We start from the raw sequence: 17,737 nt of genomic DNA on the forward strand, positions 1-17,737 counted from the left end.
CTTTTTAATGATTGCCATTCTAACTGGCGTGAGATGGTATCTCATTGTGGTTTTGATTTACATTTCTCTAATGACCAGTGATGATGTTTTCTGGCCGCCATAAATGTCTTCTTTTGAGAAGTGTCTCCTGAAGAAGGAGGCCTGCAGAGCGTGAGTGGTGGGAAGTTCAGTATAGGGATGAAGATGATGCCTGTGTCAGGATTCAAGCTGATGGCTTGATCTCCTTTCGTCTGCCTCTCGTTTCCTATTTCTCAGCTGGGTCTGAAGGCAGGAGAGGAAAGCAGAGTATTATCATTTAGTAGCCCCTGGCCCTGAAAAGTAGAAATCACAGATGTTTCCCTACTGTGTTACAACTGTTACAGATATCCCAAAATATCATGTACATTGATCTCTAGTTTGAAATTACGCTAGTTGTTAGATTAGATCTGGTTGTTTAGTGTGTAAGAAGCACAAAGGGGCCAGGCATGGTGGCTTATACCTACAACCTCAGCTCTTTGGGAGGCTAAGGTGGGAGGATGGCTTGAGGCCAGGAGTTTGAGATTAGCCTGGGAAACATAGCAAGACCTTGTCTCTACAAAAACTTTTTAAAAAATATTAGCTGCATATGGTGGTACATGCCTGCAGTCTCAGCTACTTGAGAGGCTGAGGTGGAAGGATCACTTAAGTTCAGGAGGTCAAGGCTGCAATGAGCCATGATTGTGCCACTGCACTCCAGCTTGGGTGACAGAGTGAGACCCTGTCAAGAAAGAGGGAGGGAGGAAGGAAGGAAGGAAGGAAGGAATGAAAGAAGGAAGGAAAGGAAGGAGGGAGGGAGGGAGGGGAAGAAAAGAAGCATATAGTAGTAAGTATGTTACATATTTTTGTATTTTGATAACTTTATTTTGATATAATTGGTTTCTTTTTTAATTCAATACATTTTGCATTATGCAGGTAAAACTCTGATTCTGAAAAGAGACTATAGGCTTCACTGGATTGCCCTGAGGGCCCATGGGACAAGAACCCCAGGTTTAGATCAGGTTAGTTTACTTAACAGAGAAACCCAGAAAGAGTTTAAGAAAGCAACTATAATGTTTAAAGTCATGAAAAGGCACAAGGTACTGCCTATATGCTAATATTTCTTTAAACCTTTTATTGTTTTCATATTTATAAGGAGCAATTAGATACTATCTAATTACTACCAGCAATTAATTAGGTACATCTAATCAATACCAATAAATGTTTCCCTGTTCACGTGTTTCTAGAAAGCCTAGGGAGATAGGATTCCAACAAATCCTCACACACAGTGATGCTGGGAAAGGTTTAACTGGCTCTTCCAAGGGAAGAGCCTACATTTGTCATGTTTACCAATTGCCATGGTGTAAGTGCTCCCACTATAGTGGATTTCAGACTACCAACCAACATGACAACCACTGCACACAGAGTTGGAAAGAGGTGTGCAGCAGCACAGTATTGTACAGTATAGTATTTCCACCATTTAGATACAATCGATGTAAATAACTCCAAAAGCACAGGTAATAGTGACATAAAATACAATGACTAGGAAGTGAGGTATTTTGAATATATATTACTTTGGAGTACAGTGGTACAACCACAGCTCACTACAGCCTCAGCTTCCCAGGCTCAAGCAATCCTCCTGCCTTGGCCTCCCAAAGTGCTGGGATTACGGGTGTGAGCCACCATGCCTGGCCTATATAACTTTGCTTTTAAAATAATCTATTTAATTGTAAATTTAAGTAATACATTTTTCATAATGACCATTTTAACAACAAGCTTGCAAAATACCTCATCATGTAACCATCAGCTCTCACAAGCTGGTTGGGGCGGCTCCAACGCACCACTGTTAGAAACCTTTTCTACCCTACTGAGAGTGGCAACACCTGGGAAAAATTCAGAAGGTGAATTCAGCTGTGAGACAAATCCAAACAGATAACATCTGCTTCTAGCATGCGGCTGACTGGGGAGAGCCCAAGGGTAAATGGGGAGCAGGAGGCCGATGCCCCCACTGCTTCCAAGGGTTTGTTACCAGCACCCTCCCGTAATTCAGATCATCCCACCCCCATCATGGGGGCTCAGCACTATAGCCAGGGAGGCCTCAAAGGTCTGACTGTACCTGAGTCAATTCTTGTGCAGACATTAGTCGCCCTGGGGATGGGTCTTCTGAACTGACAGCCACTTGGTGGGATGCTCAGAGAGCCTAAAAGTCCAGTTTCCCTGCCCCTCACCCCACCAAAGTTCATCCCTCTCCTGCCCACATGATCATCAAAGTGTTGCTTTCTGTTCACGTCCAGAAACTCCGGGAAGCGGGGACCTTGTGCTCCTTGCCTGACTCCTGAATGTTCAGGGCCCTCTGTGTTCTGCCCCCGGCTGCTTCTCCTGTTATGACCCACAGTTCTCCTCACTCAGTAACTCGGTCGTCCTTTGTGTGCTGATGTCAGCCAGATTCCCCCTTCCTGGGTTCTCTGATGCCCACCTCCCTGCCACGCAGCTCCACTTGAGTGCCCTGCAGGTGTGTCCCAGATGGAGCTCACCACCTGGAGCTCACCGCCCCTCCACATCCCCCTCCAGCCCCCAGGAAGGGCGCCAGCTGCCCTGAGGCTCAGCCAGAAATCACACCCTCACCCCACCCTGTCCCCTCTCATCCTCACACCTCATCCTCTTCCTGGTCTGTCCTCGTCCTCCCCTGTCTTCATCCTCATCCCCTCCCCAGCTATACCTTTTTCTCCTTGACCTGCCCTCGGTGCCTCAGCCACTCACTGCACCCAGGCCTGGACCTCCAGGGCACCCTGCCAGGTCATCCCACCCCCTATCACGGGTGTTCAGCACTGCAGCCAGGGAGGCTCCTTCATTCCCTTTTCTCACACCCTGGCTCCGTCCCTCCCCACTCCCGCCCTCACCACCCGTAGCCTTTACACTCTGCTCGCTCATTCCACCTTCCAGAGGCTCTTCCCTCCACTCACCACCTCTTGCCTCCAGTCTCCTGGCCATCTCTTGCTCATCCTTTATGGCTTCCACTCCTGCCATCTTCTCCAGGCAGCCTTCTGTGATCCGTCAATCTGGGTTAGGAGCTCTTTCTCCATGTTTCCATATCACCCGGCCTGAGCAGCACCCAGGGGACTATATATCATAATTGCCCACTTTTTTTCTCTGCACCCTCCCCTAGACCATTAGTTCTGGCAGGCCAGGGACTTTATCATGTTCATATGGGATCCTCATGCCTTGTACAGTGCCTGGCGGCTATTAGGTGCTCATCAAATCCTTGTTGATAGAAGTTGAGTTTTGCTAATGGTAAGAGGCAGAATCTTCACAGTTCTTTATCCTTGGCACCATGTCAGTCACTTCATAAATAAAAACTCATCGAGGGCCAGGCGCAGTGGCTCACGCCTCTAATCCCAGCACTTTGGGAGGCCAGGGTGGGCGGATCACGAGGTCAGGAGATCGAGACCATCCTGGCTAACACGGTGAAACCCTGTCTGTACTAAAAATACAAAAAATTAGCTGGGCATGGTGGCGGGTGCCTATAGTCCCAGCTACTTGGGAGGCTGAGGCAGGAGAATTGCTTGAACCTGGGAAGGTGGAGGTTGAAGTGAGTGGAGATCGCGCCACTGCACTCCAGCGTGGAAGACAGAGTGAGACTTGGTCTCAAAAAAAAAAAAAAAAGAAAAGAAAAGAAAAGAAAACTCATCGAGCTCTCTCACAACAGCCCCATGAGAGAGGCACAAGTCTTATTCCCACTTTACAGATGAGAAGACAGAGGCATGGAAAAATTAAGTGATTCACACAGGTTCACAGGGTTGTTAGTGGCACAGCTGGGATGTGAGTTGCAGCAGCCTGACTCCACAGTCTGTGCTGATCATAACCACTGTGCTGCCCAGCCACGTGGGGAGTGGGGAGAACACGAAGGCTGGGGTGCTTGTCAACTGAGGGGACAGCCCCCAGGGAGGAGGGAGCAGAGCCTACATCAAAATGAGGGCAGGCCAGGAGTTCCAGGCTGCAGTGAGCTGTAATCGCACCACTGCACTCCAGCCTGGGTGACAGAGCAAGACCTTGTCTTTTTTTTTTTTTAAAAAAAAAGGGGGTGAGGGTGGGAATGATAACAACTGACATGTGACATATACATGTTCCTTCCACAACACGTGGGGATTATGGAAACTACAATTCAAGATGAGATTTGGATGGGGACACAGCCAAACTGTATCATGTAGTTAATAACCATCTTATAGGCAGATATTTGGAGAGTATGTAAATATCTCGTTTCTCATCAAACTGTCACCCCCTCATTTTTATCTGCCATTGGTAAGTCTTACCAGCATCCATTGTAACTACGATGGTTGTCAAATGGTGAGATGCAGTGTAATTAGTTTTCTGTTGTGGCTATAAAAAGTTAGCACACGTTTATTGGCCTAAAACAGGAAAAACGTATTATCTTACAGTTCTGGAGGTCAGAGTCCCAAAACAAGTCTCACTGGGTTATAATCAAAGTTTCTGCAGGGCTGTGTTCCTTCTGGGGCTCTAGGAAAGAACCCATCTCCTTGTCTTTTCTGGTTCTAGGGTTGGTCCTCCTTCCTCAGCCTGTGACCACATCCCTCATCCTTCTGAACAGTGATTCCATCACTGCACAGCCTTCCCTCACTCTGACCCTCCTATCTCCCTTTTTTGTGGACTTTGGTGATTATGCTGGGCCCTCCCAGATAATCCAGGATCATCTTTCCCTCTCAAGATTCTTAGTTTAATCACATCTGCCAAGATCCTTCTGCCACAGAAAGTAACATATTCATAGGTTCCAGATATTAGGAGGTGGACATCTTTGCAGGCTGGGGGTGGCATTATTCTGCCTACCACATACAGTAATTTCTTAAAAGAGTGCTTCGCTATTTTCTATGGTTCACCCACACTCTGCAAGCATTGATGTGTTCAAGAAGGAATGACTGCAACCACCCAGTGACTGTAAGATGCATTCCAGTCTCGGAGATGTTAAAATGTGATGATAAGCGCCTCACCCACATAATGAGGACATGATGGAGATTCCTCCCATTGATGTCTTTCGTGCCATGGGTTGCTCACCCTTCAGCAAGGTGTCTGAGCACCTCCTGGGCATCAGTGATTGCACTATATCTTGGGTGTGCAGAGATGAGACACACAGCTTCTACTCTTGAGGGGGTTCTATCTTTCAGTGAGAGAGACAGAAGAAAGTCAAAGAAGTGATTTAGCATAGAGAAGAGAAGTGGGAAGAATGAAAATTTAATTTACTTATTAAGCCGGGGTGAGGGATTGCTTGGCTGGGAGGGGCTCTGCAAATGTCCATCCAGGCAGGTGGGCAGAGTCAGAGTAGTCCCAGAGAGGCCAGGTTTCAACCCAGCAGTCTGGCTGCAGATCCTCAGGTGTAACCCCTACCAAACGGTCTTCCTGTTTGGTGAAGCTGATGTGGAGGAGATTCTTGCAAATGTAAAGTGACCTTGCTGGGCGTGGTGGCTCAAACCTGTAATCTCAGCACTTTGGGAGGCCAAGGTGGGTGGATCACCTGAGGTCAGGAGTTTAAGACTAGCCTGGCCAACCAACATGGTGAAACCTTGTCTCTATTAAAAATACAAAAATTAGCTGGGCATGGTGGCGCATGTCTGTACTCCCAGCTATTTGGGAGGCTTCATTTTAGATCCAAGCCAAGAGGCTCATTGTGTGGGCTGATATGGTTTGGCTGTGTCCCCACTCAAATCTCAATTTGAATCGTAGCTCCCAGAATTCCTACGTATTATGGGAGGGACCCAGGGGGAGGTAATTGAATCATGGGGGCTGGTCTTTCCCCCGTTATTCTCATGATAGTGAATAAGTCTCATGAGATCTGATGGGTTTATCAGGGGTTTCCACTTTTGCTTCTTCCTCATTTTTTTTCGGCCTCCCACCATGATTTGGAGGCCTCCCCAGCCATGCAGAAACCATTAGTCCAATTAAACCTCTTTTTCTTCCCAGTCTTGAGTATGTCTCTATCAGCAGCATGAAAATGAACTAATACAGTAAATTGTACCAGCAGAGCGGGGCATTGCTGAAAAGATACACGAAAATGTGGAAGCAATTTTGGAACTGGGTAACAGGCAGAGGTTGGAATCATTTGGAGGGCTCAGAATAGGACAGGTAAATGTGGGAAAATTTGAAACTTCCTAGAGACTTGTTGAATTGCTTAGACAAAAATGCTGATAGTGATATGAACAATAAGGTCCAGGCTCAGGTGGTCTCAGATGGAGATGAGGAACTTTTTGGGAACTGGAGCAAAGGTGACTCTTGTTACGTTTTAGCAAACAGACTGGTGGCATTTTGCTCCTGCCCTAGAGATTTGTGGAACTTTGAACTTGAGACAGATGATTAAGGGTATCTGACAGAAGACATTTCTAAGCAGCGAAGCATTCAAGAGGTGACTTGGGTGCTGTTAAAGGCATTCAATTTTATAAGGGAAGCAGAGCATAAGAGTTTGGAAAATTTGCAGCCTGACAATGTGATAGAAAAGAAAAACCCATTTTCTGAGGAGAAATTCAAGCCAGTTGCAGAAATTTGCATAAGTAATGAGGAGCTGAATGTTAATCCCCAAGACAATGGGGAAAATGTCTCCAGGGCATGTCAGAGGTCTTTATGGCAGCACCTCCCATCACAGACTCGGAGGCCCAAGAGGAAAAAGTGGTTTCATGGGCTGGGCCCAGGGTCCCCGTGCTGTTTGCAGCTTAGGGACTTAGTGCCCTGTGTTGCAGCCACTCCAGCCATGGCTGAGAGGGGCCAATGTAGAGCTCAGGCTGTGGCTTCAGAGGGTGGAAGCCCCAAGCCTTGGAAGCTTCCATGTGGCGTTGAGCCTGCTGGTGCACAGAAGTCAAGAATTGAGGTTTGGGAACCTCTGTCTAGGTTTCAGAAGATCCATAGAAACACTTGGATGCCCAGGCAAAAGTTTGCTGCAGGGGTGGGGCCCTCGTGGAGAACTTCTGCTAGGGCAGTGCAGAAGGGAAATGTGGGGTTGGAGTCCCCACACAGGGTCCCTACTGGGGCACTGCACAGTGGAGCTGTGAGAAAAAGGCCACTGTCCTCCAGACCCCAGAATGGTAGATCCATCAACAGCTTGCATCATGCACCTGGAAAAGCCACAGACACTCAACACCAGGTAGTGAAAGCAGCCAGTACGGAGGCTATACCCTGTAAAGCCACAGGGGCAGAGCTGCCCAAGACTATGGGAACCCACCTCTTGCATCAGCATGACCTAGATATGAGACCTGGAGTCAAAGGAGATCATTTTAGAGTTTTAAAATTGGACTGCCCTGCTGGATTTCAAACTTGCATGGCCCTGTAACCCCTTTGTTTTGGCCAATTGCTCCCATTTGGAATGGGTGTATTTACCCAATACCTGTACCCCCATTGTATCTAGGAAGTAACTAGCTTGCTTTTGATTTTACAGGCTCACAGGCAGAAGGAACTTGCCTTGTCTCAGATGAGACTTTGGACTGTGGACTTTCGGGTTAATGCTGAAATGAGTTAAAACTTTGGGGGACTGTTGGGAAGGTGTGATTGGTTTTGAAATGTGAGGAGATGAGATTTGGATGGGCCAGGGACAGGATGATATGGTTTGGCTGTGTGTCCCCCCTCCCCAAATCTCAACTTGAATTGTATCTCCCAGAATTCCCATATGTTGTGGGAGGGACCCAGGGGGAGGTAATTGAATCATGGGGGCTGATCTTCCCCGTGTTATTCTCATGATAGTGAACATGTCTCACGAGATCTGAGGGTTTCTCAGTGGTCTCCTCTTTTGCTTCTTCCTCATTTTTCTCTTGCTGCTCCCATGTAAGAAGTGCCTTTCACCTCCTGCCATGATTCTGAGGCCTCTCCAGTCACATGGAACTGTAAGTCCAATTAAATTTATTTTTGTTCCCAGTTTTGGGCATGTCTTTATCAGCAGCATGAAAAATGAACTAATACAGGGTGTGATGGTCAATACTGAGTGTCCACTTGATTGGATTGAAGGATACAAAGTATTAATCCTGGGTGTGTCTGTGAGAATCTTGCCAAAAAAGACTAACATTTGAGTCAGTGGGCTGGGGAGGGCAGATCCACCCTTAACCTGGTGGGCACAATGTAATCAGCTACTGGCAGATATAAAGCAGGCAGAAAAATATGAAAAGGAGAGACTAGTCTAGCCTCTCAGCCTGAATCTTTCTCCCTTGCTGAATGCTTCCTGCCCTCGAACATTGGACTCCAAGTTCTTCAGCTTTGGGACTCAGGCTGGTTCTCCTTGCTCCTCAGCTTGCAGACATCCTATTGTGGGACCTTGTGATCATGTAAGTTAATACTTAATAAACTCCCATATATATATATATGTATGTATTTTATATATATGTGTGTGTGTGTGTGTGTTCTGTCTCTCTAGAGAACCCTGACTAACACACAAGGCTTCCCTCCTGGAGCAAGGACTCCACTCCAGAATGCAAACACAGCTTTGAACTTTTGAAAGGAAAGTACAGCCTGGTATAAAAATTCTTCTAAAGACCAGTTTCCTCTGGACACCCCATCACACTTGTTGAGTGTGTAGTGTGTATCAGGCACTTGCCGGGCAATGCAGAAATGATGATATCAAGAGGTCTGGTTATTCATGTTGGCATGGTACATCACATGGTGACTTCATTAACCCTCATAGCACCCCTGTGGCTCATGTCATATTCCCACCCCATTTTACAGATGGCTTGGTGGCTGGGCTGTGGGCCCCTTGGCTCAAATTCCAGGCTGCTTTCTCTCCTTTCTCCTCTTGAACATTCTGGGAAGTTTTACAATCCATTCCTACTATGAGGAGCAGTGAGGAAAGCTGAGATTGGAATATAATATATATACATATTCACTCACTCCTCCCAAATTTCAAGGGCCCACTGTGTGCCAGCTTCCATGCCATGCATTTAGGGCATCAAAGCAGATAAAACATCTCTTGCCTTTGCTGAGCTCAAAGTGAGAAGTCAGACAGTTGAGGGGAGGCCTCAGAGTGGGCACGGTTAGGGGTGGGGTGACATGATGGGTTGTGAAGTGACTAGTCTAAATAAAGACCCAGGGGCCAAGTGCATACCAGAGGCACCACCCAAGGGCAGAGTGAACCGAGAGCCTTTGTCTTAATTGTCTCTGAAGTTCATCGCTGAGACTGCACTTGGGTGCTTTTCAATGGACATCTGCTTTCATGAAGATGCCTCAGAGTGGAATGAGGAGGTCACAGTGGGGTGCAGCCTGCTGCTCATAGAGGCCCAAGACCACCTGCCCAAATGAAAGTCTCCAATGATCAGTGAACAAGCTCCAGACTGAGGGTCATTGCGTCCACCCCCCAAGTCCTTTAGTAGGCATCAGGCTTTCTCCGAGAGGAGGTGTGCAGATGTCCTCTTCTCTCCTTACACGGCTAAGGTCCAGGGACTGGAGGCTGGTCCCATTAGAATTCCACCTGGAGCCTGCTGCAGGGATGCTGAATGCAGGCATTTAAAATCTGTGGGTGCAGGAATTGCTGGCTGTTCTCCCAAGGCAATCTAAATGTCAGTAGATTGAAGTCCTCAAGTGTTCTAGTCTGCTAACAAGGGACTAAATCACCTCTGAGAAACCAATTATGGTTCTGTAATAGCATCCCCAGGACTGAACCCCATGTCAAATCCACCCACACATAGCCAAACAGAGTTTGACACCTGATCCATTCCCGGAGTCATTGAACAAACATTGGTGGAGTGCCCCTCACAGGCCGAGCGAGGTGTGGGCTCCCAGGCAGCGTGCTGGATAAGACCAAAGGGGGTTGGTACAAACCAGAAATGGCTTTATTTTCCCCAAACACTCTTTTGAATGTCCTTGTTCCTTTCCCAAAGGTCTCTCAGCAAACCCCACAGCTTTCCAATCACTTTCTGTTATTATAAAGTCCAATAAATTGGGCTCAGCCCAATTTAAAATTTCGCTGTCATGTGTAGTCTACTTCTCATTTACGCCCAAGATACTTCGAGTAGGGCAGGGCATGGTCTGCTCCATCAACTCCAGAGGATAAATCCAGGAGCATTCTGGTCCCTCCAGAACTAGCACCAGTCTTAGAGCAAGAAGCCCAGCCTTGGAACTTACCAGCTGTGTTACTTTGTGGAAGTAACTCAGCCTCTCGGATCTTCAACCCCCTCTTCTGTAAAAGAGGGAAAGTATTATTTCCTCTTTCCCCACCCTGGAGCTATGGGGACGCCAAAGTTGATAAATGGAAGGGACCTGGTGGGAGGTAATTGAATCATGGGGGACTGTTACCCCCATGCTGCTGTTCTCATGATAGTGAGTGAGTCCTCACAAGATCTGATGGTTTTCTCAAGGGCTTCTCTCCCTTTGGCTCAGCACTTCTCTTTGATGACGACATGTGAAGAAGAATGTGTTTGCTTCTCCTTCTGCCATGATTGCAAGTTTCCTGAGTCCTCCCCAGCCATGCTGAACTGTGAGTCAATTAAATATCTTTCCTTTATAATTTACCCAGTCTCAGGTATGACTTTAGTAGCAGCATGAGAACAAGACTAATACGCTACAAAAGGAAAAACTGTTACGTGACAGCAGTGAAATCTGGCAGATACCACCTTAGCCAAGTGATCAAAATTAGCTTCCCCTAAATGGGACAAATTGACATCAAGTGTCTCTTGACATAATAAGCTGAGAAGGCCATATACTTACCTTTGTGGTAACTGTGCCCCCAAAAATGCAAAACCTGAATCTACTCATAAAGAAATACCAGACAAATCTGAACTGAGAGACTTCATACAAAATGACTTATCTGTACTCTTGAAAAATATCAAGATTGTGAAAGACAAAAGAAGTCTGAGGAGCTGTTCCTGATTAAAAGAACCTGAAGAGACACAACAACTAAATGTAATGTATGATCCTGGATTGAATTCTGGACCAGAAAAAAATATATATGCATATTTATTTATTTATAATAATTAACATATAAATATTATATTTTAATGAATATATGTATTATATTATTATTTATTGTAATAGACATTATTGATAAAATGGTGAAATCTGAATAAAATCTGTAGGTTATATAATAGTATTGTATCAATGTTGATTTCTTGGTTTTAATCATTGTTCTATGGTTAGATTAGAAAATGTCCTTTTTTTTGGAGACAGAGTCTCTCTCTATCCCCAAGGCTGGAGTGCAGTGGCGTGATCTCGGCTCACTGCAACCTGTGCCTCCCAGGTTCAAGCAATTCTCATGCCTCAGCTTCCCGAGTAGCTGGGATTACAGGCGCCTGCCACCACACCTGGCTAATTTTTTAATATTTTTAGTAGAGACAGGGTTTTGCCATGTTGGTGAGGCTAGTCTTGAACTCCTGACCTCAGGTGATCTGCCCACCTCAGCCTCCCAAAGTGCTGGGATTACAGGCATGAGCCACTGTGTGCCTTTTTTTTGAAATCATGCTGAAGTATTCAGGAATAAAGGGACATCATGTCTGCAGCTTACTCTGAACTGATTCAGAAAATAACAATGTACATGGACACATACATGCACACATACACACACAGAAAATGAGAAGGTGATATAATCAGATAAAAAATGTGGGAATTTGCTGAAGGGTATAAAGGAAATTTTTGTACTATTCTGGCAATTTTTCTCTAAATTTGAAATTGTTCCAAAATATAAAGTTTTTTTTTTTTTAAATATTGCATTGCCAACACACTTGATCACACAGAGGATATCTATAACTCTGAGTTGGGAAGTTATTTAAAAGAAGTAGGGTTTCTCGGCCAGGCGCGGTGGCTCAAGCCTGTAATCCCAGCACTTTGGGAGGCCGAGGCGGGTGGATCACGGGGTCAGGAGATCGAGACCATCCTGGTTAACATGGTGAAAACCCGTCTCTACTAAAAATACAAAAAATTAGCCGGGCGTGGTGGTGGGCGCCTGTAGTCCCAGCTACTCGGGAGACTGAGGCAGGAGAATGGCGTGAACCCGGGAGGCGGAGCTTGCAGTGAGCCGAGATAGCGCCACTGCACTCCAGCCAGGGCGACAGAGAGAGACACCTTCTCAAAAAAAAAAGAAGAAGAAGTAGGGTTTCTCTGTTGAGATAATCATATGATTAAAAACAATATTGAAAAAAAGAAGTAGGGTTTGAATGTGAAGATATTTTTAAAATAATTTACCAATTTATTTCACTCATATTTTCTTTTCTATATATGCAAAAGCACAATAAATAACCAAAGTCTATGTCTAACTGAGTTTAAAAGAGCTCTTTATAATGAGTTTACAACAAAAATTCTAAATGCGAAGGAAATACTGTATTATAGTTTAATAGTTAGCTGTTTTTCTTTCTTTGTGGTACATAAAATAGTGATGCATCCTTGAATTATAAAAACAAAAAAAAGTACATAAATATTTTTAACTCTGACTTTGCCACTGATTAAAATGTGTGACCCTGGGCAAGTCCTGTGAACACGTTTTCCCCATTAGTAAGACTGGATGACAGTAATGTGCAGAGCTGTTGGTGTTATCAACCCCCAAATTTTAGGTTCATGTACCTGATATACAGCAAGCCAAACACTGACACATCAGCACTTAGAAGCAGAGAAAGGTTTATTTGATTTGGCTAAAGCAAGAAGGCAGGAGGAGCAGCCTCTCAAATCCAATCTGCCTTTTAACATAACTGGGGGGTTTTATGAGCAAAGTAGGTATGCAGGAGATGGGTTGCCCCAATAATCAAAGCTGTTTGAGTTCCTCGGCCCAAACAAACTCCTAGATGCTATCAAGGAGGTCTGCATGACCTAAGGATCATTGTTCTTTGAAAGAAAAACAGTTCATCAATCTTGCAGGCAGCCCTGGGGGTTAGGATAGGAAGTTAATCAATTACTAGTGACTTCCCTTGTGCAAGCAAGCATGCATGCAGGAAGAAAAGGACAAGGAAATAAGTAAAAGTGAACATCTTATGATCTTTATAATAAAGGCTCAATTCCATTGGGAGGATTAAAACATCATCGTAACAATAATGCCAGTAACAACGACATTTAAGCCAGTGTGTCTACTTGTCAGGCACTGCACTATCAAATACCAGCAGCGAGTCTGGCACAAAATAGATGCTCAATAAATGGTAGCTATTGAATTAGGGCCACACATTTAATTGATATTATCATCAAGATGTTCAAGGAAAAAAATATTATTACTTATTTAACGTGGAACAAGTCTAGTCTTTCTCTTGAGCTCCCACCTGCTGGTTAGGAGGCAACAATGTTATTTGGATCCTGTTTAGAGTATTCTCAGATCTGAGCCCTCAAATTGTATCAGTCTTACTTATGCACCTGTCCTGTTGGCCGTCCTTGTGCTGCCCCTGACACCGGCCTGCTCCCTAAGGCGATGTGGGGAGAGCAGCATATACATTCCAAAGTGCTGTAAGGATAGAGATTCTGGCCGGTCCCTGTGAGGCAGGAGAATAGGGCCTGGAGGCCATGAACATAAATAAGGCTGATCCACACTGACTTCCTAGAAGAAAATCAAATGGAATAGGAATGGCTTTGTAACCTCACTTCATCGTCTCCATTTACACCATTTACACTTTGTAACTTCACATTCATCCTCTCCATTTACATAAACCGCATACACAGTGACAACCTCTCCATTTACATAGACCACACACGCCAAGTGACTTCCGCTGCTTTTACACTTTGTAACTTCATATTCGTCCTCTCCATTTACATAAACCGCACACACCAAATAATATCCTCTCCATTTACATATTCTGGGCACATTCTGAGTAAATGACTTTGTAACTTATCTTCATTGTCTTCATTTACACAGAACATATACCAAGTAACCAGTGGAAAACGTCTGGAGTATTGAAACCCCAGAAAATTCTGTAACCGGGGCTCATGAGCCCCTATGTCCCGGCCTGCTCCCACACTGTGGAGTGTACTTTCATTTTCAATAAATCTGTGCTTTTGCTTTCCTCACTTTGTGAGTTTTGTCCAATTATTTGTTCAAGACGCCAAGAACCTGGACACCTTCCACCAGTAACACCTGGATGTGCCCCTGGCATGCATGGGTCCCCACAGTCACCTCTCCCCCTGGAGCCCCTGGGGGCCAGGGTAACTCTCGGTCTGATCTTGGGGCTTGTTAGAGGTGCAGGATCCCTCCTGGATTGCCATTGCTGTCACCTCCAGCCAGCCCGTTGGCCCGAGTGCCACCTTCCCTTGCCCAGGGCAGGCCCTTGGGCAGTTCATTCAGCCTCTGTGCCACTCAGGAGAAAGCGAAAACTTAAGGTTCCTCAGCTGACCCTCCTGGTACCTTTCCGAAGGTGGGCTCCAGGGCCAGAGGCAGCAGCCCCTTCCTTGCCATGAATATCCTCATGGTTCCAACACCCTATCTTCCAGCCTTGGGCCCAGGAAGAAAAATCAGAAAACAAGCTTCTGCCTCACTGGCCTTCCAATCTCTAGCACCTCCTCCTTTCTCTCCCATGACTCTCCAGGTTCCCATGGTGCTGGCTGCTCTCCCAAAGCCTCCCTGACTCCACTCTCAATGGTGGCCTGGCCTTCCCCAAGCTGACCATGGGGATCCCTAAGAGCCTCTAGGCTTTGCCCTTGATATGCTGACGGAGGAGATAAAGGAATCCCAGCACTTCTCTTCTCAAAGCTTTCAAAACCAGGTCTCACACAGCCTCTCCTGCCTTGGGGCAATAAGCCTTCTGGCTCCCCTGGAGGGAGCAGGTGCAAGAAAACTGAATTCAAAGCAAGAAGTGAAAATGCAGTGATTTAAATTTACAGAAAGATTCTCGTTCATACGTTATTATGATAATCATGGCCCTGGGAATCCGGGTGAAGTCTCCAGAGCTTCAATACACACTTCAGGCAGAGCATTTGCAAATTCATGGTCTTAAATCCCTAGGACAGAAAGATGTGAAGGAAAGCCAGGGAAGCAGAAGTCCTTAGGAGACCTGGGTCCTGAACTCTCCAGAGCTCATGGATCTTCTTGGATAATGAAATTCAGGGGTTGGAAGAGGCTATTTCTAAGGGAGGGCTTTCAACTCGGAGATTCTCTGGCCAAAGGTTCTAATTCCATGTACTTCCAATTTTTGATTAACGCCGCCAAATACAATCACAATTTTAAAATTCAGGGTACTTAAGGAGTTTAGGATCCTAGGTTCTACCAGAGTAGCCCTTTGCAGGGATGTAGAATGGCTGCATCCATCTGCCCAGGAGAAAGAGGGATGGGTACTGGGGAGGGTTCATTAGCAGGAAACTTTCCACGGCAGATGAACATGAGGACAGAGCCCAGCTGAAGGGAACCAACAGGGAGTAGGAAAATCCAGAGCAAGATGGCAGATGTGAGGAACCAAGGGGGGTCAGTCCGGAGAATCTCATCAGCAAGTACAGAACCAGTTTTTGTCCCTTCCCATGCTCAGCAAGCCAGGAGAACGTTGATCTGCTACAATAGCTGCCTACAGGATTTTCTGCCTCAATTCCTGACCCCTCCAATCACTTCCCCACCCTATAGCCAGAGAACCCACCACCTTTTGGGATCTTCTCATTGATCAGGATAAAGACCATGGCTGGCAAGGCCTTGCATGGTCAAGGCCCAGCGGTTCTCAACCCTGACTGCATATAGGAATCATGCTGGCCCAATCCTAAGGGATTCTGATTCAGTTAGTCTGGGATGAGGTCTGAGCATCAGTATATATATAATATACTAACATATATTTATATATACTGGTATATATATAATATACTAACATATATTTATATATACTGGTATATATAATATACTAACATATATTTATATATACTGGTATATATATAATATACTAACATATATTTATATATACTGGTATATATATAATATACTAACATATATTTATATATGCTGATATACATATACATGTATACTGATATATTTTATCAGTATATATTTTTATATTATATATTTTTATATAATATACAAATACATATCAATAAAAATATATAAATATATCTATATATTATTTATATATTTATATGTTTATATATACTGATATATTAAATATATATTTATACTGATATATATTTATATCAGTATAAACATATTAAATATATATTATATATAAATATAGATAAACTACATGTTTATATATATTTAATCTCCAGGTGATTCTAATTCACACTAAGGATTGAGAGCCCCCTGCTTTGACCCTGCAAACTTCAACTTTATCTCATGACAGTCCCCCTCTCAATTTCTTTGTGGCACAGCAACATTGCCACTTTGCCCCAGTCTTTTTTTTTTTTTTTTTTTTTTTTGAGATGGAGTCTCTCTCTGTTGCCCAGGCTGGAGTGCAGTGGTGCCATCTCGGCTCACTGCAAGCTCTGCCTCCCAGGTTCACGCCATTCTCCTGCCTCAGCATCCTGAGTAGCCGAGACTACAGGCGCCTGCCACCACACCTGGCTAATTTTGTTTTTGTATTTTTAGTACAGACGGGGTTTCACCGTGTTAGCCAGGATGGTCTCCATCTCCTGACCTCGCGATCCGTCCACCTCGGCCTCCCAAAGTGCTGGGATTACAGGAGTGAGGCACCGTGCTCGGCCTGCCCCAGTACTTCTAATATGTCAGTCTGCCTTTCCCTTGGGCCATTACACTTGTTTATCTCCTATGCCCGGAAAGCCTAGTCATTTCTCAGACCTTGACTCAAATACCCCTTCTGGAGGGAAGCCTTCCCTGGCCTGCTGGACTAGACAATGTTATCCTCTTACACGCTGTATCCTCCAGGGTCCAGTTAGGAAAACAGAGGCCACTTTAGGTGTTTCAAGTAGAAAGAATTTAAATCCTAGAAGTTGGTTACACGGATGAGGAAAACGGTGAGAAGCCCAATGGGATGGTGTAGCAATGACAGTGAACTGCTGCCACCCCTGATGCTGGAAGGATAATAGACGTTTGCCAGGAGCTAGAAGCTGGGGCAGCCTGGTAGGAGCTAGAATACAATGAGAGCTGCCCGCTGGGGGACGGAACCACAGAGGGAGGGTCTCTCTGACGAGACACAGAGCCAAGGAAGAGATACAGCCATTGCAGGAGATGCCAACAAAAGCAGAGAGAGAGAAAGAAAGAAGCAGAAAAGGAAAGAAGGAGAGAAGGAAGGTTTCTTCCTTCCTCCCACCTTTGAGTCTCCCACTAGTGCTTCCCATTAGCCCAAACTACCAAGAACCCAGATGGCAAAGGAGCCCGGGACATCTAATTCTACGTGATACCGAGCAAAGCCGATGTTCCATCTGGCTGCGTCCGTTGCAGTAGGTAGTCAGGCAGACATAAGCAGGGCAGGAGACGGCTCCTCCCGACCAGGAATGTCAGGTGACCGTCAGGTCATGGTCAGGTGGTCATTAACTGTGTCTCTAAAATAATAATTGGTTACAGCCAGCACCAGGGAAAGGAGGGCTCCCAACAGATAGAAACACCTGAAACTGATGATCAGCAGCTTCCCAATAAGATCTCAGGAGCTGGACGCGTGGGCTCAAGTATCAACACTGAGAGACAAAATGGTGGAGTTTAACTGCTATGTGACCTTCCTTAGAAACCTTCAGCTGGTTAAGGGAAGGCTGCCTCAAGTGAGCATGCGCACAACTCCAGTAAACACACTGCGCATGTTCCCGTCCCAAGTGCTGGCGGACCACGCATGCAGAGAACCCACCCCAGGGGAGAATCAGCAGAGAAGAGACGTAGACCCCACAAGCATGCCAACACATGAAACCCCAAGTCAAGAGTCAAACCATGCACTTGAATCAAGTCACC

The 17,737-nt window shown here is 45.5% G+C and overlaps 1 long non-coding RNA gene across 1 annotated transcript; it reads right to left on the reverse strand.

Moving 5' to 3' along the window:
* Nucleotides 1–8,942: 8,942 nt before the first annotated feature.
* On the reverse strand, nt 8,943–17,523 carry LOC100598511. Its single transcript, XR_004027915.1, has 3 exons — nt 17,402–17,523; nt 10,093–10,147; nt 8,943–9,481 (listed from the first exon to the last, which is right to left on the reverse strand). It is a non-coding gene; the product is annotated as an uncharacterized LOC100598511 (long non-coding RNA).
* Between the last annotated feature and the right edge of the window lie 214 nt (nt 17,524–17,737).

Source organism: Nomascus leucogenys, chromosome 22a, assembly GCF_006542625.1.
Source record: "Nomascus leucogenys isolate Asia chromosome 22a, Asia_NLE_v1, whole genome shotgun sequence".
Taxonomy (NCBI): domain Eukaryota; kingdom Metazoa; phylum Chordata; class Mammalia; order Primates; family Hylobatidae; genus Nomascus; species Nomascus leucogenys.